Source organism: Ptychodera flava, chromosome 1 (genome assembly GCF_041260155.1).
Source record: "Ptychodera flava strain L36383 chromosome 1, AS_Pfla_20210202, whole genome shotgun sequence".
NCBI classification, from domain to species: domain Eukaryota; kingdom Metazoa; phylum Hemichordata; class Enteropneusta; family Ptychoderidae; genus Ptychodera; species Ptychodera flava.
Window position 1 is genome coordinate 9,203,195 of NC_091928.1, and position 27,996 is coordinate 9,231,190.

At 36.9% G+C, this 27,996-nt stretch overlaps 1 long non-coding RNA gene across 1 annotated transcript; it reads left to right on the forward strand.

Annotated features, from left to right (window-relative positions):
- The first annotated feature begins 10,114 nt into the window (after window positions 1–10,114).
- Window positions 10,115–17,466, forward strand: LOC139129539 (uncharacterized). Its single transcript, XR_011551608.1, has 4 exons — window positions 10,115–10,195; window positions 15,644–15,793; window positions 16,350–16,441; window positions 16,768–17,466. It is a non-coding gene; the product is annotated as an uncharacterized lncRNA (long non-coding RNA).
- The last annotated feature ends 10,530 nt before the right edge of the window (window positions 17,467–27,996 follow it).

The following is a 27,996-nucleotide window of genomic DNA, read 5'->3' on the forward strand; positions in this document are numbered from 1 at the left end:
CTCCACACTCTCTTGTTCAATCTAAACTCTTTAAAATAATTAAACCACTCAAGCGAACGAATTTTCTTACCGTTACAGGAAAATGCTTTGCCCGTCTTGATTTGCTTGATAACAATCCAAAATTTACAATAATCGTTTACGCTTTTTAATAAAAGATTTCTCTGCTTCATTTTATACTCTTTACGTTTATGTTTTAAACATTTTTCTGAAACTGGTTTTGACACTCTATGTAATTTTTTAAATCATCAACACAATTTGAAATACAAAACTTATTAAGTTAATCAAATTTCCTTCCCTTACTATTACAACGATTGGAATAATTTGGGATGATTAGATAGTGAAATAATCAGTGTCGATATAATCTTCAAATACAACCTCATCTACTTTTCTTTGTAAGTTTGACATTTGTTTTTTGAGTAATTTGTAATATTGCAACATTCAGCTATAAGATACCTAACGCTCTTGAGAAATTTGAAAAATATGAAGATCTAATTATCCCAAAGTAGTTCCAATTGTGTTTATTATAGAAGTCACTATCCCACCAAGGTTTTGCTGTATCCAACTCGGCTTTGCCACGTGACATGTTTACTTTAATACCCGTTCCAGCTCATAGTAAAGACCCATTCAAAATATCTAACGATAGTTCTATATCACGTTGTTGGATAGCAAACTGAAAATTATTGTAACTCTGTAGGGAAACGTCGTCCCGTAAAGAATCTGTAAATGCTAGTAAAAGGTCAGGTTTACATCCGTATTTCTCCCATGAATTTAGCTCAGTTGAATTATCGTTATGCGTATTTCATTAACAGCAACACCTTCAAAACACATTGAACAATAAATATCAACATGATCTGACGCATCATTTGAGAAGACAGTAAAATCGCGGATGTATTCAAATAAGGAGTCACTGGCAATTATCTAATCGACAACACTAATCAACAGAAATAAGCATCTTCAAAATTACCAGTAATTCTTTTAGCAAGTCGGTCAAGTAAATTTAAAACAAATACACAATGCCACCAGAATAGCGGCCACTCTCCTTCGGAGTCTCTGTCTGATGATAGACTAACAATTGTGAGTTGATATCCATTTCGAGAATAATCAAGAAAAACGCCCGACACCGTGACCTACATAAACGAGCACCTGAGTTCGGTGACGTCACAGTCTGACAAACACTCTGATAATGACGTGTGATATTACCAAACGACGAGTTACGTCAAAGTCTTAATTCTACAGCTTGATAAGTTTAAGAGCTTAGAGGTGCTTTCCCCTTATGAATATTATGATTATGAGATTTGATGACATATAGACACACTCTATTTACTATAATGAGCATCTGCTCTTGATTTGATCATTGATGTATCATTGTTCCTTTATTATTCGATTATTCAGTTGGTATTATTTCATTATTGAGCAAAGACGACTAATGCTTGTTGAACTCCAATATATAGTATCGATTTTATTATATCGTTAATCAATATAAAGTCATCCGTCGCTGTGTACTCATGACCGTAAATGCTATTATTGGAGAGCACTACTGCAGAGAAATCCGTGGCACGGATTAAGAGACTATCAAGCAGTCTTCAGTGAGTAACCTTGTGAACACCGACTCGGTTTTTGACTCTGTACAGTTTTAGTCTACTGTCATGTTTCAGTGTTTTATGTATTTAACCAAAGTGAATCAGCCGCCTTGAATTCAGTCCAAATAATTGTGCATTTTTAATGGGATACCACACTTCACGTCAACACTTCACGTATTTTCGTGCCTCTCCGATAATTTGTTCTTTGCATTTTATGCAATAGGTAACTTCGCAGTGATTATGCAGACCCCAACAATAGAACAATGGAAGATATCATCGAGTACCTGGCCAGGGAAAAGTATTAGTTGAAATAGAACGGGTTGCATTTGTTAGGTGCAAACTTTAGAACTTCGGATCCTATATTCAGCTCAATGCGATAGGGTCTACAACAAATATCTTTTGCATGAGTGCAATGATGTTGTTGATTAATATTTTTGCCATGGTCTGAGTTGTTGTCGTTTATTTATTTAGCAATCGAATAGGAATCTGCGAAGCGCGAAGAACGAAGCGCGAGCATTTCAAACCAGCAGGAACAGCAAAGTTAGAACAGAAGTGCGCCACCAGCGACCATATAGTGCATCGTCTCTTACAAGAACAATTCCATATAAACCATTACTAATGGAGACTACAGAATATCAATTACGCGGACCCGTAATTTAGATTGAAGCACTTGAATCTAACATGTAATTTTTATAGATTAGATTGCGTTTATTAAAATTAATATTATATTATTTCTGCTAAACAAGTGCCCTTATTTGAAATCATAGCACCTGTCAGAGCACTTTGTAGCTATAGCAAAGTGTGAGAAGCCATGTGTTGCAAAATGAATGTGATCATTGTATTTTTATGTTGTACGTAAAAATTTTCATCTTTACTGAAGCATTTCATAAGTCACCAGAATAATTTCCCGATAACGTCTTTTTGCAAATTTAGGGATAAATTTAACGTTCACAGGTCACTTTTATCATTTTATTTTAATTTAGAAAGCCTGGTCACGTGGTATTTAATTTTTGCAAAAAGTGCTGAATAATATAGTACAAGGAAACTTTTTCAAATATTCATAAAATGACAAACTATCAGCTACGTCGCTTTCCATTATTTTACTTGTATCTAACGGTCCTGGATCACTAACCACGATATCTTTGTACTCATTCAGAGATTACAAGTTCCAAGCATAGTGCACTTTCACCGTCTTCAACGCAATGTTTTGCGTGCTCATCTCGGATACTGTAGCTGTGCATCTGCATGAATGACTATCAATGACGTCCAGACCAAAGTCCACGTCGGATATAAAACTATTCTACGATAAGTTTGGCCAATTTATTTCTTAATAGACCACAAAATGATATACATTTCATGCGTAGCGTAACCATGGCCAGGCATCATGATGGAAAGACTGTCAGTGCGCATAATCATGACATTACCGTAAACTAAATGGCAGTATTGCATGTTCGTCTGTGATGGGACGATTCAGGATGTTTAATCGTTTTTGTTGTGGTTTCTTATTAATGTAAGTTTTAGTTATAGTAGCGAGTAGCGTACCGTCATAGATACATGCGTGTCCGATGACATTCCTGAACTGCATTACAGCACGTCTCTTCATCTTTGTATGTATAGCAATCTATCACTTCTTCTGACAGTTGTTTGTACCAACCTGGCGGTATTGATATTCAGATTATATTGAGTAGTGATAGTAATATCATTGTCATTAGGCAATGCCAATGAAAGAAAAGTGTATGTTATTGGCTAAGGATTTTGTCCGTGTGCAAAATTAGTTTTTGATTGGCTGGAAGAGTCGAATATTATTAAATCCTGGTTTCTTCAATTCGAGTTAACTTACCTCCATAATGGTAGGCCAACTCCACTATGAGGGAGGGGTGCCACTTTGCCCAGCAGCAGAGGCAATCTCGAAAGTCTGGATATAGAGATTTTTAGCCAACTCATAGAACTGAGCCGCTAGGAAAGGTACACCCAGCAATTCTCGGCGGCAGGACTGGCAGTAACCCTGGACAGCTGCTGACTAGCCTCAAAGGGCTTCAACGTCCACTGGCCGGCATGCCAACAACCAACCCCACTTAGAGTGCGGCGTACCCGCTAGGCGAGCGGAGGGTAACGCCAGTTACGGACTCGGACTCGTAGTTTCTGCAGGCTCCCGGTGATAGAACGACAATGGTTTCTGGGTATATGCTGCTTCCTTGTCCCAGACTAGGCCTAGACTCTGGTTTATTGTCACAATGCTCTCTGCCAAGGAAAGAGAGTTCCAGTGCTTTGTTGCCGTAGCAACTGTCCAGTGGGCAATATTTGGCATTCGAGACACTACCTACTAGTCGTGTTGTGCTGAGCTGATCTTTCGGTGAAGTAAGAGCATTTAAATTTTAACTCTGTAGAAGCAAGGTGTCATTGTATACCCGAATGATCATATACTTAACCATTAAAGAATCTAAGCTGAATGGCAGAGACCTGTAATACACGACTTTTTATTGGCCAGGCTGGTCCGTGAACGCCAGCAGAACTTTACCGCCAGGAAGCGTTTAAGTTAGAACTCGATCTCTTCAGGGCCCATGACTGTGTACTACTATATCATCGGGCCAGCTTCAACTCCTTGGCACCTTACACACAGTGCGTAAAGCCCTGTACGAACGCCATTCACCATGACGAAACGAAGGCCAAAATAAGTGTCGCAGGGCCACGGTCAGCGAACATGTTTTGGGGACTTTGACTGTTATTTTGTTGGTTTTTATAGACAGACATGGTCTGTAGTGTTTTAGGATTGAATGATAACATAATTGCTTGGTTAATATCCTGACAGAGAGAGACGTCTGAGCCCCGGGTCGGAGCAGATGGGCAGTAGTAAATATGACCGAAAATGCAGTTCGCCCGCTACCTAGCGAAATCACATGACAATCTGGCGCGAGTGTTCAGAACAAAACTTCATTTTCCCTATCGAGTAACAGGTTATTTGATGACATGATAAAATCTTGAGATTTCGTGCAGACAGGAGCCATCCAAACATCGTTACCATAAGCCTCTATTTACCTTCCATCAATGTTCCGTGCACACAGTCCTATGCGCTGGCATAGTAGGCCAAAATGCACCAAAGAATTACCTTTCCTGATAAACTACTGATATCATTTTTGGTGAAAATGCGGCAAAAAATAAGTGAAATTGAGTAAGACCTTGAGTGGGAACAGTGTGACCTGCTTTGGCAGTTATTAATCTCAGTTTCATCATGTGCTGTTCATTTTCCCTATAGTAGTGAAATGTTTGTAGATTCAATTCAATATTGCGTTCTTTTAGATTTTTAAACCAGAAGTTAAATGTTTTTCACATCCAGCCTTCCCATGTCTGCGTGAATACGACTACACAAAGATTCGAGCCACACGTGACATTCTAATGACTCGGTGTGGCGTCGACGTTCGTGCTTGAGTTCATTTATTCCACACATTCATCTACAATGTAGATTCAAAGTGCCGATCGCCGATGTTGAATTTCAAAACATATGGAAATAAATGTGTTCTTTACTTGCTTTCACTTCTTAAAATCTCCTAAAGGAAATTAAATTACGTCAAAGCACACTTGGATGATTAGAAACGTAATCTAGGATGCCGTCGTCGTTTGGCTTTTTAAGTTTCAGCTCTCCTACCTTTTACACGTAGTTGTGGTTTGATAGCATAAACCTATTAGTCCACGCGGTCTGCGAGTGTGCTGATTTCTTGTTTACAAACAATGTCTTTCATGCATTCATTCTTTACGAGCATGTTTTGATTTTCATTGATCGTCAACGTACCCTAGATACAGTGTTAACATCGGTTGTAGAGGTCCCTGGCAACCTTTTCGCAAAGTTCCCATGATCCCCTCCCTAAACTTACAATAGGCCGAACTCTGCTTTTAGGCCAATCTGATTCAAACCAGATGTAGAGTGACGTTACGCCGTACTCTACATCTGATTTGAATCAGATTGCTTTTAGTTGAAGTATTCAACTAGCCTGTTGTGGCATGTGGGCGTCACTATGGCCTAGATGAAAGAAGTAATTTCTAATTATATTTCGACTAGCCTGTGATGGGAGGTACGTGACGTTACCAGTCCTAAATAATAATGCATGTAACTGTGCCACTGGCCTGTGGTGGCAGGTCACTGCGAGGCCATACATCCGCAATTTCATTTTCTGTTTGTATACTGATACCGTATGATTTTCGTTGAAGTCACAATGGACACGGCTGAGTCGAGGGCCGAATAACGAGAGTGTCATACCTTCGACATTCCCGACTCGCACATTATCAAACTCCCACCCCATATATGCGAGAGACTATACCAATTACCGTGGAGTCCAAGGTATACAAATAGAAAAGAGAAGGCACAAATAACTGTTGACAGTATTACGAGCTTTTGTACGCCGGATCAGGCGCGCTTCGTTAAAACACGATTGGAACTAATTTGGGATAATTGGATGGTGAAGTAATGTCGTTTTATCTGCAAATATAAGCTTATCTACTTTTCTTTTAAAGTTACAGACTTGTTTTTATGAGTTATTTTGATATATTGCAACATTCAGCTATAGGGCACCTAACAATTTTGAGAATTTGAAAAATATGAAGATCCAATTATCCCATTTAGTTCAAAAATATCACAAAATTAACCTCAAAAAACCGTTGTGGTCATAGCAATATGCAGTGTGCGTCAAACAGCAGTTAACTGAAATGGCTGAAAAATTGCCATGCTGTCAACATTAATGCTACTAACATAGAAAATAAATTAATTCCGGAGTTTTGGTTAGCCTTAATTGGATTTGCAATCCAAAAACTTCCTAAAATAATCATCGTTGAAAAATAGAACAAATAGGGTTGTTAAGATGCTCATTTTTGCGGTACCATCGAATGAGTTGACAAAGTTCAATGTTATGCCAAAAACAGTGACTTCAACTTCACAATTTTTGTGTCACATTATTGTGCTGCTAGAACAGTTTAGTTAAAAAAAAGCGAGATCGCCGATGTTGAATTTCAAAACGAATGTAAATAAATGTGTTCTTCACTTGCTGTACCTTTCTTAAAATCTACTTCAGAAAATTAAATAACGTTAAAGCACACTTTGATGGCAAGCAATTAAAAATGTTTGATTCCTGTGAAACGTTGTGCTGTCAATTACCGCGGCATATTTATCAGACTCCAGCTACACCTTGACTCCAAACAAACCACAACCTCTATAAGTGCCGAAACTAGCAAAAGTAGGGTTTTTCGCGATATGAGACTGCTTTCACACAAGACTGACATAAAGTCAGAAGATTTTGTCAATGTCGGATCTGGTATTTATGCTGGGCAGAACTTGATTGATAACGATTATATGTAAATGGTACGTGTTCACTGCGTACAATGACGGACCTCCCATCAATGACTGACTGCAGTGACAACTTAGGGTGCGGTCTACATTACGGCTTTTAGGCGAAGTGTTTTACCGAAATTCCACTGGTCTGTTGTGGCAGGACTGGTTCACTGTAGCCTCTATGGAAGACGTAATTGTTATTTATAGACCGACTAGCCTGTGATGGGAGGTACGTCACCATGAGATCACCGGTTCAAATAATAGCGTAAACATGTGACAGTACCACTAGCACTTTCGTTTTGTTTTTTGTTTTTTTTTGTACATGTACACGGATACGGTATGATTTTCGTTGCTGCAGTAACATTGGACTCGGCTGAGTCGAGTGCCTATGTCTGGCACAAGCATTCGACACTCGCGGTAATATGTTTGGCATTCGCACGAAAGGGAACCCAATCCCCGTATGTGCGAGAGGCAATAACGATAGAAAAGAGAAGGCACAAGGGACTGTCGACATTCTATACGACAATATGTACGTGCTTTACGCCGTGCCAGGAGCGCTTTGTTCAATACATCGCGAAATTTACCTTACAGTAAACCGTCGATTGTGGTCATACAGTGCGTGTCAAACAGGTGTTAACTCAAATGGATGTAAAATTGCCATGCTGTCAAAATTCATGCTAAATCAAACTTAGAAAAATAAAGCGATTGGGTTTTAGTTAGTCTTAATTTGAAATCCATAAACTTCCTGAAAAATCATCATTGGAGAACAGAATCAATAGTGTTGTTTAGATGCTCTTTTTCGTTGTACTGTATAATGAGTTGACGTAGTTCAATTTTACGTCTGAAACAGAGACTTTAACTTTAGAGATGGTCCATTAGATCTTGGGAGGGGGTGGTCACAATGAAATTGTAAATTTTTTTATTGTAAATTTCTAATTTTTTCCAATTAAGATTAGCTGTGCAAATTTCTTTTTCAGAGTAAATTTTATGATTTATATATTTTGTAGTTCGTCGCTGTCTGAGGATAAAGAGGGCAAAGATGTGGTGCAAAGCACCACAAGCGACCGAGCAAGCGGTCACGGGGGAGGTCAGGAGGGGGTTGTCCCCCCTGCTGCCATTAAAATGGTGTTATTTGGTGGCTCTTGGGAAGTATTTTTGCGGGGGAGGTCAGGAAGGGGACCTTTTGAAAAATAGAGATTAAAATGGTGTTATTTGGTGGCACTTGGGGAGCATTTTTTCAGATTACACATCTTCCTCAGAAATATGGTCTTCTTGCTCCTCAGTAGCATCATATAGTTTTGAAAAATTACTTTTTTGGTTTCCTGGCTTCCCTTTCTACTGCGTGGTGAAATGCCCACATTCCCCTACCAAACATCATGCATATCTCATGATTTACAATTGATTTTGACAAGCTGTGAAGCTGTTTGCAAAATATGGTGAAATTTGCATATTTGTGTTTTTAGAGCAATTGTTGCCCTTTTTTGACCAAAACATCTATTTCTCTGTAGCAGCATGTCCAAATTGATTGGATGTGTATAGCTGTGGTGAAATTTCAATATTTGGCTTTTTAGGGAAATTTATGCCATTCAAGGTCAAAAAGTCTGTATTCTCTGAAAAGGCTTGTCCAATTTCTTTGAAATTTGCTACATAAGTCCCTTAAGATTTGTTTAGATCATGATCTTTTTTTTTGTGGTGGAAAAATTCTTCAGATAATTGTCATTCAGCATTTGATACAAACACACGATTATTCATGCAGATTTATTCAGTATTTGCTATCGAGAAACTTTCAAAGTTCAACCCTTTTGTGTGTTTTTGTGTTGGGATTTGTTGGATAGCTGGCATTCTACGTAGTGTATAGTTGAATGTTAAAAAATGTGTTGCTGTTGTTTCTTGAGGCTGTTTTTTGAGAAAAAAGAATTGAAAATGCCTTTTTAAAAGCAAAATAATACATTATGACTTGATATGTTGTTTTATCATTATTGACGTGTTTCTACTTGTTCACCCATTCTTGCATTCATCATTGCAATAAAATGCTGTGAAAAAATGAACATGATGTGGCCTGCATCTGTTTACCTTGATCTTAGAAGGCAAATATAACTTTCTGTCTTTACAACCATACCATAGTTTCAATGTTTTACCTAGTGTACCTGCTTGGTTTGTACGCGGGAAACAAGTAAAAAACAGGCTCTATAATTTTATAATTTTCAAGTGATCAGAATACAAAAGTCCTGAAAAGATAAGATAATCACAACTTCCAGTATAACTATAAGGGATACAGTCACTCTAAATGTATAAATTAAAATTAAAAATGTGCCTGGAGGATGTACTAAAAATACAGAAAGTTGCTTCCTGTCGGTAAAATCTAAAAAAATTCAAGATTTTAAAGATTTTTGCAGATTTTTTTTACGAATTTGTCTTCTTATTTATTTTTTTTATTTTGCCAACTAGTTGAAGATTTTTTTTCCCTAATTTTTTTTCTGTTTTTGACCACCCCCTCCCAAGATCTAATGGTCCGTCCCTTAGAGTTTGTCTTGCAGGTTTTCTGTTGTTTTATATTGCAACATCAATTCAATTTTGGTTAATAAAATAAGGATATATTAATGTTGCTAATTTGTCGATATAAATGTAAACCATGTTGTTTTAGATTTTTAATCTCGTTTTATATGTAATTTCGCTTGCATTTCTTTTATTATCAGAGTCAAAAGAACATAATTTGCGATCAGAAGTAGCGGGGGTACTCAGTCCTACATTTGTAACCGAATTTTTGGCGGTTAAAACTGAAAAACAAAATAATGCAATTTTCTGCTGTGTTGGGTTGTAAAGTTTACGTTCTTTGGAAAATGCCAATGTAAACTTCTAAATTCGACACATTTAATAGTACAAAAGTGCGTAGGCGTTACAAACGTCTGCTACATTAAAACCGAGGAAAAGGTTAGGCCACATATTATCGATATGACCTTTGTCAAACGCCTCAAGGAACCGGAAAGAGGTCACAATAGAGGTACACAGCCCCTGTATAACTTTCCTTTTGCAGTGCCTGCAGTCAACATAATTGGTGATCTTACAGTGGCTAGGGACCTAGTTATTACGCGTTAAATTGACAGAAATCCATCGTAACTACAACGAAATAGCCTTTTCGTATTGTAGTGATTTTAAGTTGTCCGTAATTCGGGCACAAATGGGTGATTGAAATTCTGATAAACTGAAAAATATAAATATAAACTTTGTGTGGTATCAGTGGGTGAGGAGCTATTTTGACGCTTCCTTACTATTTCTGATCATTGTGTCGAGAACTGCTGTAAGTTCCTCTTCCTTTATCTTACGCTTTTGGTATCTCACTGTTTTCTCAAAGTGTTCTCAGTGTATTTATTCTGTAATTCGGAAAAGAAACCTAGTTTCAGGAAAGTATGCAATAACATTGTACTAGTCTTATTAAAGTTTATTATGTACAAGTTCAAGTTTATTACATGTATGGTTGAGTTTTATTACATTGATAGTTAATTTCTTTATTACATTTGTGGTTCTGGGTTGTTACATTAATGGTTGGCTGTTTTATTGCATTTTTTTGTTGATTTTATTACAATTGTGGTTAATATTACATGTATGGCGATAATTACATTTATGGAGGTTACAGATATCAACTTGCTCAGTGTCCCGAAGTAATTGCGCTACACAGACTTTCCTCGAACAGGCATTTTTTTCACGGGCAATTTTTATACGGGCTTGATTCAGTCGTTCGTTTTGTTGTTCTCCACAGTCGAGGCGCAGTTAGTATACATTTTCGCGACAAAAGAAACATTTGTTCGCTAACTATTAAATATTGTATTAGTTGTCGAGTAATAGGAACCGGTTTTGTCAAAAAAGGTGGCACGCCGATTTGGTTCGTTTGCTAAACAGGCTACATGAATGTTGAAAAATGTACTGTGCCCGGTAGATTTCTATTCAGAGCTTTGCTAAAAGGGGTGTGCATAGATACATCTAGAACACGTCTAATTAAAATTTGTCGAAATAGTGGGTTGATGGTTTCCTGCCCCGTATTGAGCTTTAAGAGATACATGTTACATAGAACTGGATCTCTTTGTCTCTAGAAGCTTACGCTCGTGCCATTTTCTAACGTCTTTTAACCTAAGGCCAATATACTATGTTCCATTTGAAAGACTTAAAGTGTCTTTGCCTTCAAAGTTGTCCGTTTATTACCAGTTTAACTTGATTTCGTTACTTTTACTCTTTCATGGTCTGTAAACTTCAAACTACCTCGAATGTATGTATCAGAACACGCAAAGGCGTAATTTGTATCATGTTATCACTACAGTCATTTAAATAAAAGACCTGAGTTTTCTCTACATTCCATGTTACTGTGAACATGGAGTACAAGGTGAAATTCGACGGAGAGTTTTGCAAATTGTGAATCAGCATACCGGTTGTGGTATTGTGTCTATGTGCCGATTCACGTTTTTGCTAGATTTTTGGGTGTAAGTAAAGACAGTGAGTAAAAGAAATAACTGGTGGTAATTAAGAAAATGTTATCGATATCGCGTACGTTGACTGATACTGTATTCTTCCGTGTCTACATGATATTTTTAAAATCAAAATTAACGTTGTCATTACAAAATTAAAAATACTCGTTGAAGTTGATTATTTGTGATTAAGCGACAAGAGAAATACAACAGAAATGTCCTTGCGTTATCCTAGAAATTATGACCTTAAGTAATAGTCCGTACAGTCAAGCCAGAAGACGGCGAACAACTTTGCCGTCAACCACGGAGCCGTCAGCACTATAGGCGATGGTTTGATCTTATAGTTTTATGGAGTTGTAATTTCAGTTCGTCAAAAGCACAATAACGGTTATTAGTTGCACGATCGGCACAGTCAACTAAAGTGATGTGTTATTTGACGTCTTCACCGTCTTTGTACAAAGATTGGGACATAAGTGACGATGTGTGTTCTGTAGGAATGCTGTCCTTAAAGTATAATTCAAGGTGCTCGGCTTTTCTAGGGCTCATACAACAAGCCAAGCCATCGATACACCCCATGACCTACGCAACAGTCTATTCAAGTAAATTCCTTCAGTTCACAGATCAAACTTGGGCAAGTCTCTATTAGGCCCAAATTTTAACGCTAGAGGACCATCGACTTAATGTTTAAGTGAGGGAAACTGTATGTTCTAAATGTTTGTTTCATCATTTTATAATTTGACAGAAGATAAGACGGGACATATCCGTTGCTTCTTATGTCAAATATCGCAGAAATATTACAACGATCCACATCGGACCAAGTAACCACACTTGCATTAAATTCGCGAAAAAACTAGAAGGGCAGCGCAGCTGGGTCAATACCGGAGCACTCCTAGCGTTATGTGGCACTGCATAGGTTTACAATTTATTGACGTTTGCGACAAGCTGTTTCCGTGTTGCTAAACCTTGCACCTAAAACTAATACTAATGCTATATTTTAAAAGGAAATTGTTGAAGTTGTTAGTCATGCGATATTTTTAATGATCCAGTTGATTTTTTTGCTGCATTGGCATTGTCCCTGGAACAGAGTTGTGGCAAAAATTGACACCAGAGTAATCATTTAGGACCAATAAGATGGTTGAAAGACAGTATTACAAATAATCATTGCAATTGCTTATTGCTTCTTATAAAACTCCGCACAAATTGAGAGTTATTTTTCCAGAACCTTGCTATTTTGTGCTTTAATCTTTCAAAAAATTCTAGCAGGAAGTCGAAGCCATAATAGATTATTCCTTGCTATAATTTGATGGTGTCTCATTGTACTTTTTGCCTGACATAAAACTCCGCACAAATTGAGAGTTATTTTCCAAGAACCTTGCTATTTTGTGTTTTCATCTTTCAAAAAATTCTAACATGAAGTCGAAGCCATAATAGATTATTCATTGCTACAATTTGATGGTGTCTCATTGTACTCTTTGATCAGCGGGTCAAACATGAAAATGAAAATACAACAACCCATATCATCTTGAGATGGACACAAACTAATCGCTGAGAAAGTACAATTAATTTCAGGTTTTTTTGTTTTAGATACACTGTAATGCCAATATACCAGAATAAATTATTCGTATTGGAAACTGGCGCTTGTAGATGTATTCCTAAATCTTTAATTTGTTCTTCCATTGGCGTTTCTTTGTTATTGAAGTTATTTCTCTATATTAACCCTTTGTCTGTCGTTAACAGTGAAATCCATTAATCAGTTTGTTTAGAGGTGATAAAACGCACACCCTTTAAACTTCAAATGTAATATACCAGACAATGACGATATTGAAATCCTGTATAAACAGAACTTGCGTGTAATACACAAGTATCGTATTCTGCTTATGCATCTGCAATTAAAACAAGGTAGCCTGGGAAATAAGGGGGTTAGATTAATCAAGATGTTCATGCCAAAATTATTATCTTCATTTTTAATTTTCTTTACATTATACTGTGACGTTTACTTCCCTTTAAGACAACTCGTACTGAACGTTCAAATGTTAACATAATGTTAAACATTGTCTTGTCATGTAGATAGAAGAATTTCATCTGGAGACTAATCAACATTTTAGTAACATTAGCATGAATCTAGGTTATATGATCAAAACAAAACAAAACAAATCAGTATTGCAGCTTTTGATGGAATTAAAATTTGGTTTCCCATGTAGATTGTCGAGGCATCCTAAATCTCTTCATTCTATACACTCACACAGCACTTCGATACCTGTCGAAGAAGTGACAGTTACAGCATTTTCCGATTCAGGCGTTTGATTTGGCTCAAAACTTCGCAGCCCAGTCAACCCATAGAGGAAGCTCACAGAGCATACTACTACACAATGGTCAACCATGCCGCAAGATTCGACCCTTTCAACAATAAGGGGCATTATTTGTACGGATAAGTCATTTAGGGGAGTATTGTAATAAATGTAAAATTCTAGAAATGGCCATATAATTACTTTTGTATGAACCCAGAAACGTAGCTCGAGGCGCGTTATAAGATGTGACCGACGCCTCGCCAGCTTTGATAGCTGCAATAATTGTAGCCCACGCCTTCAGTCGTGTTGACTGTGTAGCGGAGGCCCTGGCAGGCTCTCAGCCAACACGACAGTAAAAGCCAAATGGTCCGTGGGCTACAGTTATTGGTGGAAAAAACATAATTTTGATTTCAGGAAGTAACTTGTGGTTTGTCTGAGGGAAGTTATAGTACGGAATATAGAAAGTCGTATGCACCAAAATGTTTCACCTCGGAAACATTATATTATTCTACGTGAGTCAAACCACGGGTACACGTAGACTGGAATATTTTTGAATAAGGCTGTACAAAATCATACGCTAAAAATATAGATTAATACACACGGTTCATCCCCCTGACATATTCTGAATGTATAAACATGCAAAGGAATTGGAAAAATATACAATAACAAATAAAAAAAATAAACAGCAATAGGCTCACTTTCTGAAAAAAAATCATCCAGATAACGGAAGGGGGAGTGGAAGACAGATAATAGAAAATATTGGAAAGCAATGGAGTTATAAAATAACCGATACATTCGAAAGATTTACTATTCAGTTTCGAAACACACATAAAAGAAACCAGAGGAAAAATTTAAGGGTTAGCGCATCGTTTCGTTATTTAGAGAACGAACGGTTGCTTAGCTACCTCCCTTACTACCGTAATTAAAAATTATGATTATTGCTGATATTTTCATCAAATTTGGATATCCATAATTTCGTCAGTGTTTTATCTCTAACACCTCTGATTACATCGAAGATATAGGGAAATGTATTGAAAGCTTCGCCATTATGTATAATTTGCGTTCGTATTCCTCCGCCATATTTATTGCTCTTGTTGAAGCAGTCCCTCACCTTAAAATAGTGCGTGCGGTCAAAACATTTATTCGATTCATAATTTCGATGAAGCAACGTGCAACGACGAAGATTTTATCAAATAACCAACCTATTTCCTTTGCTTTCGAGTAGTTCCCTTATTTTGAATCAATGAGAAATGCTGGCCTTCCAAGTGTACATCTTCCTCACTGCTTGACAATTTATGTGTTAGTGGTTTGTTTTAACAGCGAGGTTGTCAATATTTTTAATAGGTGTTTACTATGTATAAACTACATGTACCTGCGCCACTATATAGTCTTTGTTGGCATAACTCGTATTGAACTTGTACCCTAAAAAAGTATTTTTTGTTTTATTCTTTTCAAAATAGTCTGCTAGTAGTCTGCGGGAAAAAAACTGAAACTTTGAGTCGTTGTGATCAGCAGGTAAACTGAAAAATGTGGATGTGTTTAGGGGTTGGAGTTTGCGGAGAACAACACACGACAGACACACTGTAGGGTGTATCTTTGAATGAACGAGAAAACCCCGACTGAATTGCAACAGAACAAAACTAAATTATTTTTAGTCGAATCCCGAATTTGATATTCTAATTTCAAGACTTTAGACATGCAGTATTAAAAAGACCAGTATTAAAAGACCTTGTTATTTTTATTAACATATAAAAAATCATGCAAATGGTCCAAGTCATGTGAAGCCTATTTGTCACTGGGCTGGTCTATTTTGAAAAGAAACTATACACTCTAGTGGGCAAGTACAAGTAACTACGTGATGGGACTCTCATAGTGTTTCAAAAATTCCCTTTTTATGTTTCTAAAACCTAGGATATACTAGTCTTCGGTGTGATAAACTGTTAAATTAACACATTCAGTCCATTAACCCACGCATTTCTTTTTTTTTGTTTTACGCTGAAGTCAACATACACCTCTCACACTCGTCTAAGGTGGTACTGGCGACCCACAATGCAATGGTGTTGTGATGACGTTTCGTGTTTGCCATTACTGTACTACAGTGAGCGTTAGAACGTTGAAGAACACAGGCTTGAAGAGAACAGGCGTGTTAAGGTAAGATTTGACTCGATTTTTATCTTTCTAAGGCTTTGCGGCTTTGCGCGCAGTAAAAGTACTCTATCTGCGAAAGTTGCACAGGCGTTTTAAGGTAAGATTTGTCTTGATCAGCGGCTTTGCGCGCAGTCAAAGTACTCTATCTGCGAAATTTGAAGAAGCGCACACTGTGGCTATATATAAATTACGACACGTTATTTGCACCTAGCTCAGTCAGGGTTTAGTATTTAAATTTTGAATTGCAAACTAAAACTCAATTCCTAAAACGTAATGGTAACAAATGGTTGACGTTCCGTGGCCGTCAGGGTCAGGGTTTAGTATTTAAATTTTGAATTGCAAACTAAAACTCAATTCCTAAAACGTAATGGTAACAAATGGTTGACGTTCCGTGGCCGTAAACCGCTGCACAAGTTGCGTTGCGTGAACGTTTCGCGTTCTTAGCTGGTCTGGAGTTGAACGTTGAATGATAGCAAAAGCCAGGATCTTGCGTTTATATTTAGACACGTGACAGAGGCGGCTCCCAGTACATGTCAATCTTTTTTTTTTTACCTTCCAGATCCGGTTTTGATTTTGGGATCATTCGCTGCGCTGGTTTAAAACAGAGTAGCCCATTTCAACGTAGCAACGAAGAAACAAAGGTAAACAAAGGTAAACTATATTTATAACATTACTGTGAAGTAGGATTCGTAGTAGGATTCGAACACTGAACTTCTGCTTCTCCTCAGAAGCGTTGTGCACTCTAACCGTCTACGCCACACTTTACGTCCATGAAACGTTTTGCCTTTTGTACTATATTTATACCATATTTGTAATATAGCTGTACTGACCTATATAACAATTACAACAAAAGGAAAATATAGTTACTTCATTTTTGTCTTTCTGTCCTAAAGGCTGTCAAAATAATCGCATTCGTAGAACATTTTTTCTAAGAACATTTCGTCACATTAATTTCTTTTTTTGTTCTCTCATTGCAGGCCCCGACGATGCTGAATAGTGATTGTTCAGAAAGTGTATCCCACTGCGCTGGTTTAAAAATGATGTCAATTTTTGACGCAACTTGCTCACGTTTCCATGTTTCCGTAACGACAAAGTTTCAATTTTGAAACACTCTTGGCTCGACCATAACATAGGAAATGTTGTTCGGAAATATTTTTTTTTCAATTAGCTACCATTCAAAATAGCTTTTTCTTGTTTTGGGTTTTGGAACGATATGACAAAAGCTTGCAATGAAATGAAAATCTCATATTTTATTTTGCAAACACACGCACAGACCCTCCCTGGCAACCGATCTTGATTTATAGACAGAACTTTCACCGTGATGTAAAAACAGCCTGAGTGAACAATTAATTTGCAGTAATTAATACTTGCGTGAAGTTGTCAGATTTAAAACCGTTCTGTTTTAACAGTTACATTTGTTTCAAATCAATAAACCCGGAGTTACCATTTTGTAGTGAAGTTAGTAGATTCGTCTATTATAGGAATAACGGGCGACGCCCTGACTATTAATGTTTAGCTTCGGGCAAGGACGAGAGAAAAGCCAAAAATTATCGGGCAAGGCTTGCCAAGCCCGTTGTTTTTGGCTTCCTCCCGCCCGCGCCCATAATTAAACGTTAATGGCCTGGGCGGAGTCTGTTATTTCCATTATATTATCAATGAAACGAATGAAACAGTCACTGAAAAAAATACGAAAATTCTTACGCGAATGACAACGGGATCCAAGAACGGAACAATATGCCGCGACGCACTGTCACGCTCACTTTTAAAAATTTTGCAAATCTTGCGTTTTTTTCGGAAAAATATAAACGTGACCAGCAAGTGCAGGCATGTAAGAACAAACCATTACTGTTCATTGGTGGTCAGTCACGTGGTTCAGCTCAACCGATTAAAATACGACGGACGTGGCATGGTAATAACAAGGCATTTAAATGTTATCAGGTTGAAGTATGTGTTCTGGAAATTAGCAAGTCATTTTAAACATCAGCAGATTTTTTTTAGAATAATTTTATAATTTCACAGATTACTAAAGATTGAACCTTCGCTGTGTACAGTTTTGAGGTCTTGCATCTTCAATGTACTCCGAGGAGGTTTAGCATTTTAGAAACCGCATACAATATTTAAACGGTATTTCGGTAATTACCTTAATTCAATAGTTAAGAAGTGGTACATTGCCCGAAATTTGAATATTTTCGTATGTAAAACCATCGGATAGGTATTTGTCACTGAGACGATACAGCGCAAGTGATACACTTTCTGTACAACACGACATTGAAGAACACCGTACGCGTCGAGATGACAAGTGCAACAAACCACAACGTCACCGTAGAGGGAGCTCTTACAGACCAAGAGCAGTTACCATCGAAACTGATTGCTGTTGTACTGGTTTATTGCTTTACTAGTAGTGAATAAATTGCAATTCATTAAATAACCTCATAGAGTTCTTCATTATATTTGCAATGATTTGTACGACCGTACAACGATGAAATCGAACGAAGTATTCATATTATGTAGCACACTGTTCGTAGAACTATGTTTAGACTTGGTACGTTGGCAATAGTCTTTTTTGTCTTTTCCAGTCACTTCAACTAGTTGAAAACACATATTGTGTGTTGTTACTCTGTAACGACTTTCGATTTTTAGATGAGAAACCGTCGAAAAAACAACAATGTCATAAACGTTAAGAAATTTTTGAATGTTTCCGTATTTGCATACAAATGTTTATGTCACACGCAACTGTAACCACATGAGAGAAATGCCGAGAGAGTTTGACCGGTTGACCTCGCTGTTAATTTTATGCAGGAAATTACAATAACAATGCTTGGTCGAATGACGCAGTGCCTTGAGGGTGGGATCACCAGTGGTATATGGGGAGGAGTACCTTCCCGATGGTGATAAGTGGTGCAGATTACCGTCGCCTAGGTGACTGGCGTATACGCGTGCCAAAGACACCTATGGTTGATTTCCTGTTGACCAGTCGGATGGCAGAGTTGCAAATACCTGGACTGAACCATTTGGTTTTTGTGGGTGTCGGTGGTACTTTGACAATATAAGTAAAAATGCACATATATTGAGTTTATTGTCTTGTTTATGAGCGGCCAGTATTTCCAACAGCATAAATTATGTGCATTTGCCCTGAAGGAATAAATAATTTTCGAATAAAACATCGCGAATGTAACTACATTCCTTAAGCTCGACGTACACTTAAGTGCCCCAAAGACAGAACCATGAAATCGCCCGACTTTCGATTGAAGAGATGAGTTTTGCCAAACCGCGTATACAGAAAAAGTGGCAGATGATTTGATTTTAGAATCATAGACAGCATAGCGAGATGTAAAAAATGTGAAACAGGCTCCCCACCCAACTATCCTAAATGTTTTTGTGTCGAGTTGTGTTTGATTCGTTTCGAAAATGTGTTCCTACATTCTTATCCGATTGTTTGTGTTAATGAAATGTTTGTTTCGCTTTGGATATTTGTAGAGAAGTTTGAATTAGTGTGTACGGTAATGTTTTTGTTTGTGTGGGGAAAGCTTATGGCGAGACGCAGCCGGACCTATGTTGTTACAAGAGTTGATAGAGTCGCCCTTTGACGCTTGCGTTTCGAAACCCGAGTGTGGTTTCTCATCAGTCGCAGTGTAGATTCTTTCCTTAGTTTGTGTTTGTGAAAATTTATTTTAATGCATTTTAGTGGTCTTGCTTTCCGATTAGCGAGGCAAGTATATTAATTTTGGTCACGTTGTGAGTCCGTTTGGTGGTTCGGTTTGTTTGTTCTATATTTCTTTACTTCGGTAAATTTTGTTTTGACTGGTGTGTCTTTTAGATTTTTGCGGAGGTTTGTGAATTTTTTAGGCAATAAGTACCACTGCGGGGTACGGATTTTATGTTTATTGGATCAAGATACTTACAAGTATCCTGGTTGATGTGCTTGTTCTCGTACATTTTAATCAATAGTTCATTTACTTTGTTTACTGTTTGTTCTGGCTTGTTGTGTATAATACTGAGTGTTACGTAATTGCCTTTCGCATTCGAGTACGTAATCGTTTGTGTTGACAATAACGAAAAACCGACCCTTGTCGAAGGGTTATTTCCCAAAATTTGTCCAATGTTTGCAAGCTGGTTTATCGCGATTCTTTTGGCACGCGACATGTTTTGTTTCCTTGTTTGAAAGGGTATCTCTAGAAGTGCGAGTTTAGCAGCTTCAGATAGCTTTCAAGTTTTTGTTTTTTTGTTGTTCGTGGAGTCCAATTTGACTTTTCTTTGAATTGGTGTTGTTGCGATTGTTTGTGTCTCACGATGTAGCGTAGTCACATTATACGACTTTATTTGTTGAAATCCTGAGGTGGTTTTATTCTGTTTGGTTTTGTTGGTGTCCGAATGAATTTTAAGGCTTTTGCCTAGTACTATTTTTCGGAGTTTCATAGTTTGAGCGATGATAGGTTGTTGTTGAATTTCATGTTGTTGTCGGCTTTTCTTTGGAAATAGCTGATTTATTTCCACGGCCATGTTTTCTGTTACGTTACTGTGATTGTTTATTTTGTATTTAATGTTGTGTTTCAGTTGTTTGTTATGTGTACGATTTTTGTTATTTCTTTTAAGTGTTTGTGTGTTCTATGTCATCTTATCGTATTTTTTGGTAGTTCCCTTTTTGGAGTATTTGGTGGCCCTGAAAAGGGCCGCTTGGTATGGGTTTTTGTTAGCGCTTGGCGCGTTTGTTTTGGCGATAAGCCTAGCTTTTTATGCTTCTTTTCGCCGATTCGATGTGCTTGGTGAGTAGGTGTTTGCCGCCTTCTTGTCACTGTGTGTGCGTACATGGACAGTCTGCATAGCCCTTGAATGTGGTCTCGATTTTGATCAAACTTACAATTTAGGAGTATATATCAAAACTGATAAATGATTTATGTGATTACTGTAGCTATAGATAGGCTACATTCAGGACGGGCAGCGACGGGCAGTAATTAGTAGGCAAAACAGGTGGTTTTCACCGTGGGCAGAACTCGGTGCAATGATACTGAACATTAATAGTAAGCCTGTCACCTTGAAGGTAATGCTATAGTTGAAACAAGGACACACGATGGTACAAACAACACCACAAGTGAAACGTACACACAGAAATACACGCGTTCCTACGTTGTGCCCACCCGGGCCACGCGATTAAAATATGACTGATACTGCTGGATAGTGTTAATTGGGTCGGTAACAGTCAATTAATAGTTTAATTGACTACCTGGGTGATTGGCAGGTCGTGTCCAACGACGCATATGCAAAGCAGGCCAAAAGACAAAAGCCCCCAAAGTTATTGACAGCTGGCCAGGGGTCACCATGAATACGTAATGAAGCTTCACTACGCAGAAAACTGCGTCGTCAAGCCCTTCTTAACCGGTCAAACTCTCTCGGCATTTTCCGGCATGCACATGACCATGCAGTTCTCAGACCTTTGACATTTGCACTGTAATAATGTGGAACAGATATATGTCACCATTGCCCAATTTTAGAAATTACAAATTTCGAACAGTAAAAATCTGTCATCAGCTATTAACTTGAAATGTCATAGTTTGTTTAGAACTCCCTCGAAGAGAATTTCAAATTATATGACAAATACTGTACTACTGTCATCAGAGGCCTTTTGTGCAAACAGCAAATGTCTTAGGAAAAGCCAACATACTAACCTTCCTCAATGATAATTCTAATCATTCAAAGTCACAACCTGTAATATTCTTTTGAATCACTTTGATTTTTGTGTGATATGACACATCTTACTTTAGTCCCTTCACTCTGTCGCTGAATCATTTGTTGTGTATAGTCTGCCACATTGGGGTATTTGTACAATTCAAGTTTAGAGTGACGTTACAGGAACAACATCATAACCATTTTTGTTGCGATGGTCAATTACCAAATATCAATTTATTTCAGCTGTTTTTACAAAATATTACAATAAGATATTTATTTCAATCTTTAAGACACAGAGATAATTGTTATTTACTTAGGTCGGCGTTAAAGTTTAATTCTGCCTTCGATAAAAGTGTATTTAGACGTTCTTGAAACACCAGATCGTCAACTGGCGACTATTGGTGGCGACCAATGCCCTATGTTTGTCTTTGTCTGTATGTGGGAATACCGACGTTACTTGTAACTGTTAGATAGGGAAGAGGAAATTTAAAATCATCTCTAATTTCAAAGGCGTTTTGTATGGTTTTACGTTGTACTCTCGCCGTGAATCTAGATTAGACTAATCCTTATCCTGTCGCATAGGTATAAACGCATACAATTTAGGAAAATACAGTCTTCTCTTGTGTTTTCTCGTTGATGTACATGGCATTGCAAAAAGATCCCCTATTATTCTGCACCATCACTTGTCGTGATCATACAATTAATAAAGCTAACGCTATTCCGTTATGGTCATGGTTTTTAACATTCCATGATTTTTATGGTAGGAAAAACCAGACATTTTCAAATGTTATGCAAAGTTCATGTTCTGGCATTATAAATTATTGCTCGCCACCGCTAAATTTGCGAAATAGGTCTTTATATGGAAACAAATCAGACGGCTGTGCACTGTGAAATGCTTGATAATACGTATACTGACGTCTATGGAACACCACGTTAGAAAGATTTAATAACACGAAATTACATGTATGACCTAGGACTAGACAAGTATAATAACATTATATTATGACTGACACCCCGGGGACTGACAGGCGCGTGGCGTGTATTCGCACTTCGGTTTCGATGCGCATTCTCGATGAATTTGCTGCATTTCTTCTCAGAGTCAGAAACAGGCGAAGTTCGTGTTATTGTCAAGAACAAATAATTTCTTTACTATTCTTATACCTCGTTCTACCCTCTAATTAATTGGCCTATTTTGGGATTTAAAAGAAATCTTGTCGAGACGTCATATAAAAAGTGGAATGCGACTTCAACATTTCGTTCAGGTCGCAAAATCATATCCCCAATTAAGGACTTCTTATACAGGTTCAAACTCTACAAAATACTCTCATATCAAAGGTGTTTGCTGATTTACGATTATATATTTACGAAGTTACTCGTGTAAGTTTACCGAAAACACCAAGAATATCTAAAAATACTACACGTAATTATGACTACGTGTAGAAGTGTCGTTTGCCATTCCGAAATTCTGAAATGTTCCATATCTCAGCCCTTTCATCGGACTGGCAGACAACATAGAAACTCACAGTTAGACCTGTTTGACACACTCATCATATTTTTACGTATTATAGAGAATGGTAATATTTAAACACAGTTATTAATAATTACAGGGGCCTCTGCAAGTGCTGTTGGCGACTGTAAAAGGAGGAGACAGTATGAATAGTTTTTATGAGGGCGCCCTTTCGTTGGTATTGCTGCCTTGTACAAGATTCTTCAGGGCAAGGAGGGAATATTGTTATCTAGGTTTACTTTGCAAATTGGAGCGAATAACGAATACTTCATTTTCAATTTTTATATTCGAACAAAAAATCTCCTGAATAATGTCATAATAATATGTACGATTCATGATCGACTCTGCCGATCAGTTACAAAAGGCAAGAATCTAATATGTAACTTCAATACCGAATCTTTGCTAGGTTGCGCCGCTTTTATGATGTGAAATGAACCATTCTTAGCTAAATACATATTATACACACTAATTTTATGTCACCAAAACACAAATGCCTGGTTCGAATTCCTAGGGACATACTTATGGGAAAGGGAGAGGCCTATAAGATGATATCATTGCATTGTATTTTCTGGTTGTTATTGAACTCAACATCAAGGTTATAGCGATTTTGTCTGTCTGTCCGTGTGTGTAAGAGTGTTGTTGTGTGTGTGTGTGTCTATCTGTCTGTCTGTCTGTTTATACGATAACTCGAAAACGCTTGAATGGACTCAAGTCAGATTTAGTAGATAGGTACCATATGCTAATGACAGTAAGTGATTAGATTTTGGTTAGTGTGGCTTGCATATTAATAAAGTTGTGAAATATCATTTTTTTCATATAATTAATTCCGATGGAGACAGTAAAGACTGCACAAAATTTCATGTTACCTTTCAGAGATGACAATTTCAGAACATTATGATGATACTGTGAGTGTCATGTAAATTATCTACTCATTTGCATATTTGATGAACTTTTGTAATTGGTGATATAACCCTGAAATTCATACACCGAATTTGATGATACCTGCAAATAAGTGTTGATCTCATATATAATTGTACTGAGAAGCATTGGATAGTGTCAAGTTAATAAATAGCTCATTTGCATATTTAATGATGTTTTGTAATTAGTCTTATAACTCTAAAACAACTGCACCAAATTTGACGAAATCTGCTACAGATACCTATCCGGCAGTTATCTGACTTTGTTACTTAGCATTGAGTAGTTAATTTAGGATTCATTTGCATATTTAATGAACTTTGCATTAGTGATATAAGTCTGAAATTATGGCACCAAATTTGGTGCAACCTGCTACAGATATTTATCTGATAAATATGTAATTGTCTCGTGAACCTTTGACGTTGCCCTTATGTTATTCAGCGAATAATCTTTTTTTCATCTGTAGATGCAGGTTAGAAATGAATAGACGTATGCGGATAAGTAATATTTAGCAAATATGAGGGCCAGTCTCATAGTCAACTTGAAAATAATTCAGGAACTTTAGTAGATCAGATATGACGATCGAGAAAGTCGGTATCGAAATCAATCAACGACATCGTCGTCTAAAACAGTTAAAAGATGAAAACATACAAAAATTGAATGAGAAAGCTGATCAGTTGTTATTGTAATATCCATCTTTTGAACGGTCTTTAGCCTAATTTTTAAAATAACAAGCTTACGGAATTAATATCATAGTCAGGATATGACGGTAAAAAATTAAGTTGTCCTCTCGAAGATGCATGCAGAGCTCGGTCAGCTAACCTCGATACCAGGTCGCATCAGTCCTCAAATGGACGGTTCTGTAGCCTATATATCAGACGACCTCAAGAAACGGTATTCAGAGCTCGCCTATAGAGTTCTTAACATTTTATATACTTTCACGTCGTCTGACATGTCGCTAATCTCGTAATCAAAACCATGTGTCAATACCTCACAAAGATAAGGAATCGAGAATATCAATTTTTTTCTTTTACAAGTAGCTTAAATTTCAACACTTCACCTAACTCATCGGTCACACTTTCAAGCTCAAGGATGCATGTGTTGTTTTACTAGTACCGATTAAATTCTAAACTGCCGCAGGATCTTCCTAAATTTCTGTAATGATTTATAACAGCGTGCAACGATAAAATAAAACGAAGCATATTACTATTCAGTACAGATGATGTAATGCTCACCATAGTTTAGACTTCGACACTACGCGCATCGCTCCTAAGATTTATACTCTTTCTGTTTTCTCCTGAAGCCGCTATTTACAAACCTGTTGAATACAACATATTGTATGTTTTTGTTCTACAATATATCTTCTGTCTTGAGATGACAAACGGTCGAAAATAGAACAGTGTCAGATCGGTAAGTTGGGCTACGGACGAAATCGCTAAATGTTTACGTTTTGCCTCAAAAGGTTTGCCAGGCGCAAGTTTAATCAACAGACCACGGTAATCGCAGAATTATTATACAGTATAGTTTAATATTACACCCCTAAGGGATTACAAAAATTGAAAAACTACCGCTGAGTCATAGACTTGCATTATATTTATCAAGCCCTGCTGCATAGAACAAATATGTACAAGTATGGAGGAGGAGACAGGAATAACATGTTTACTGGTTGATAATTTTCATCAGTCAAAGTCACAACTTTAATATTCTTTCTAAATATTCTATTTGTATGTGGTATGACCGTTAGGACTAATTATAGAGTCTGCTTCGAATATGAATGACTTTTCGGAAACAAAATCATGATTATACAGTGGGTTCCAAGGGTTGATTAAATTCCATCCATTGAGGTTTTTAATCTGCCGTGATAAAAAGTTATTTTGTAAGGATTTTTAATCGGTTTTTCGAGCTTCACTTGGGAGCCTAGAATCTAGGTACTAGATTCACTTATGCATTAGTAAGTTATCTTAAAAACGAACATTTTAATGTTTTAATCTTCCTCTCTCACATTTAACAACACTTTAGACTATATCTTTCCTTCTCTCTTTCTTCCTGTTTGCTTCCAGAAGCTATCTGTTTCAACTTTCCCTGTATATATGTCCTGATTTACTAACCAATATTTTCCTATTTTTCAGCATTATTTATTTATTTATTTATTTATTTATTTATTTATTTATTTATTTATTTATTTATTTATTTATTTATTTATTTATTTATTTATTTATTTATTTATTTATTTATTTATTTATTATTTACATTTTTATTTTTGATTGACATGAGCCTGTCACGTAGATATGTACAAATTGCCGCATGCAGCGTCGGGTTCGCGCAGTGTTATTAGCGTAAGCAGCGTAGATTTAATGGATTGTGTCGGTAGATGTGCCATCAACAAGTAAGTACTGCTATGAATTTTATCTTAATTTAATCTTTTCATCAGGTCTGTAAGTAAAAGATAAATAGTGTTCATCCTCTTATGTATTACGGGCCGTCATCATTTGTATCAAGAAAAATAAAGAGTTTGACTTTATTCACACATCAGACAGAACTCTAAATTGTATATTAATTTTTCTTCAAATATTGCAGTGCAAAAGTTCAAACACGACTGATATGCCATAAAATCGAAAATTGAGAAAAGTAGCAACTCTTACATCATAACTGATGTCCTCTCCAACTTTATGATATATGTATTTTGATTGAATTACTCCCTACTCCTCGTGGGAGACTCATTGGAATTATTGAACTTCCCCTTTGTTACATTATGCACTTATGTTGCAGTCTCTGTGGAATATTTTACTTATTTGATACACAAGGACAAGCATTTTAAATAAACTACCATGCCCCGAGACAGATATAGTGCTAATAATCATGGCGATCAACTGCGGTTACAACCGTTTCGGAATGGGTAAGACGTTTATTTTGTTTACAAACAGTGTCCAAGTTGTTTGTAGGACAATTAATGTTAGTGCCTCTTACAAACGTTGTGGATAATATGACTAACTACAATTGTCATTTTAAAATCACATTTAATCATTTTAATTGAAATTGAATTTTTGAAGAGCAGGCTTTTGTCGATCAAGTGGCAATCAATTGACACTAAATTTTAAATTGAAAATGGGAGATTTATGTTGCATGCTAAATTGCATTAAAAGAACGTTTTACCGTTAGCCAGCAAATGATATTTATGTTTGCTGCATTTCAATCCGCGATAACGTGTAAGTAAAATATTACAACAGATACTTTGTACCTCCACATTTTCCCAAACATTATATGAACTTCCGGATATACTTAATTACTTTTTGAATCTGTTGATATTCTGGGAAGGCTAAATACCAATTCTTTTCTAACTAACAACTCTTAGATCCCTGTATAAAAGAATACCGTCAGCTACTATGACAGCCGAAGTATACGATTTGCCGATCAACAGTAGAAACCTACAACCAAACCAGTGTGTCGAGAATATGCAGAACGATTTACATCCATATGCAATCCTTATCGATGACTTAAACGACAATTTGGTAAACCAAGAGTTCGATAGAATAATTTTAACTCCTAGGTACGTTTGACGTCTGTTTTGTAATATTCAATTGCACCGAAGCTTAGACAAATATTTTCGCCGGGACAGGCATTATTCCTTTACGCTAGTTGTCGGTAGAGAAACAATCCGAATAAAGAGACTGAAGTAAATAAAAAAATACTAGTTAATGCAAAATGGAAAAAAGCCGAGGTATTAAATGCAAGAGAAACACTCTATTCACAATTAAGCATTTTACATGAGGTAAGCGAGCAGTCAGAAAATGAGAACGATTTTAACGCCCGTTACTGTCGACTGTCTCTACACAATACAAAGAAGGTCAAGTCGTTTCGAATAAATATAACTTTTCATATAATTGTCTTTACTAAGTTTATTATCCTTACCAAATTTAGTATCTTCTTCTGCATAATATTTAGCATACTGATTGACTTTTATCTTTCTATAGAAAATGATGGCAAACTGTCGATCAGTGAAGTTGCGTCCGTTAAAGCCTGTCCCTCGACGGAGCTTTTCCGAAAACTCAGACAGAAAGGATGTATTTCACAGACAAATGTCCGTCTTCTTGGGATTATATTTCGCAAAATAAACAGAATG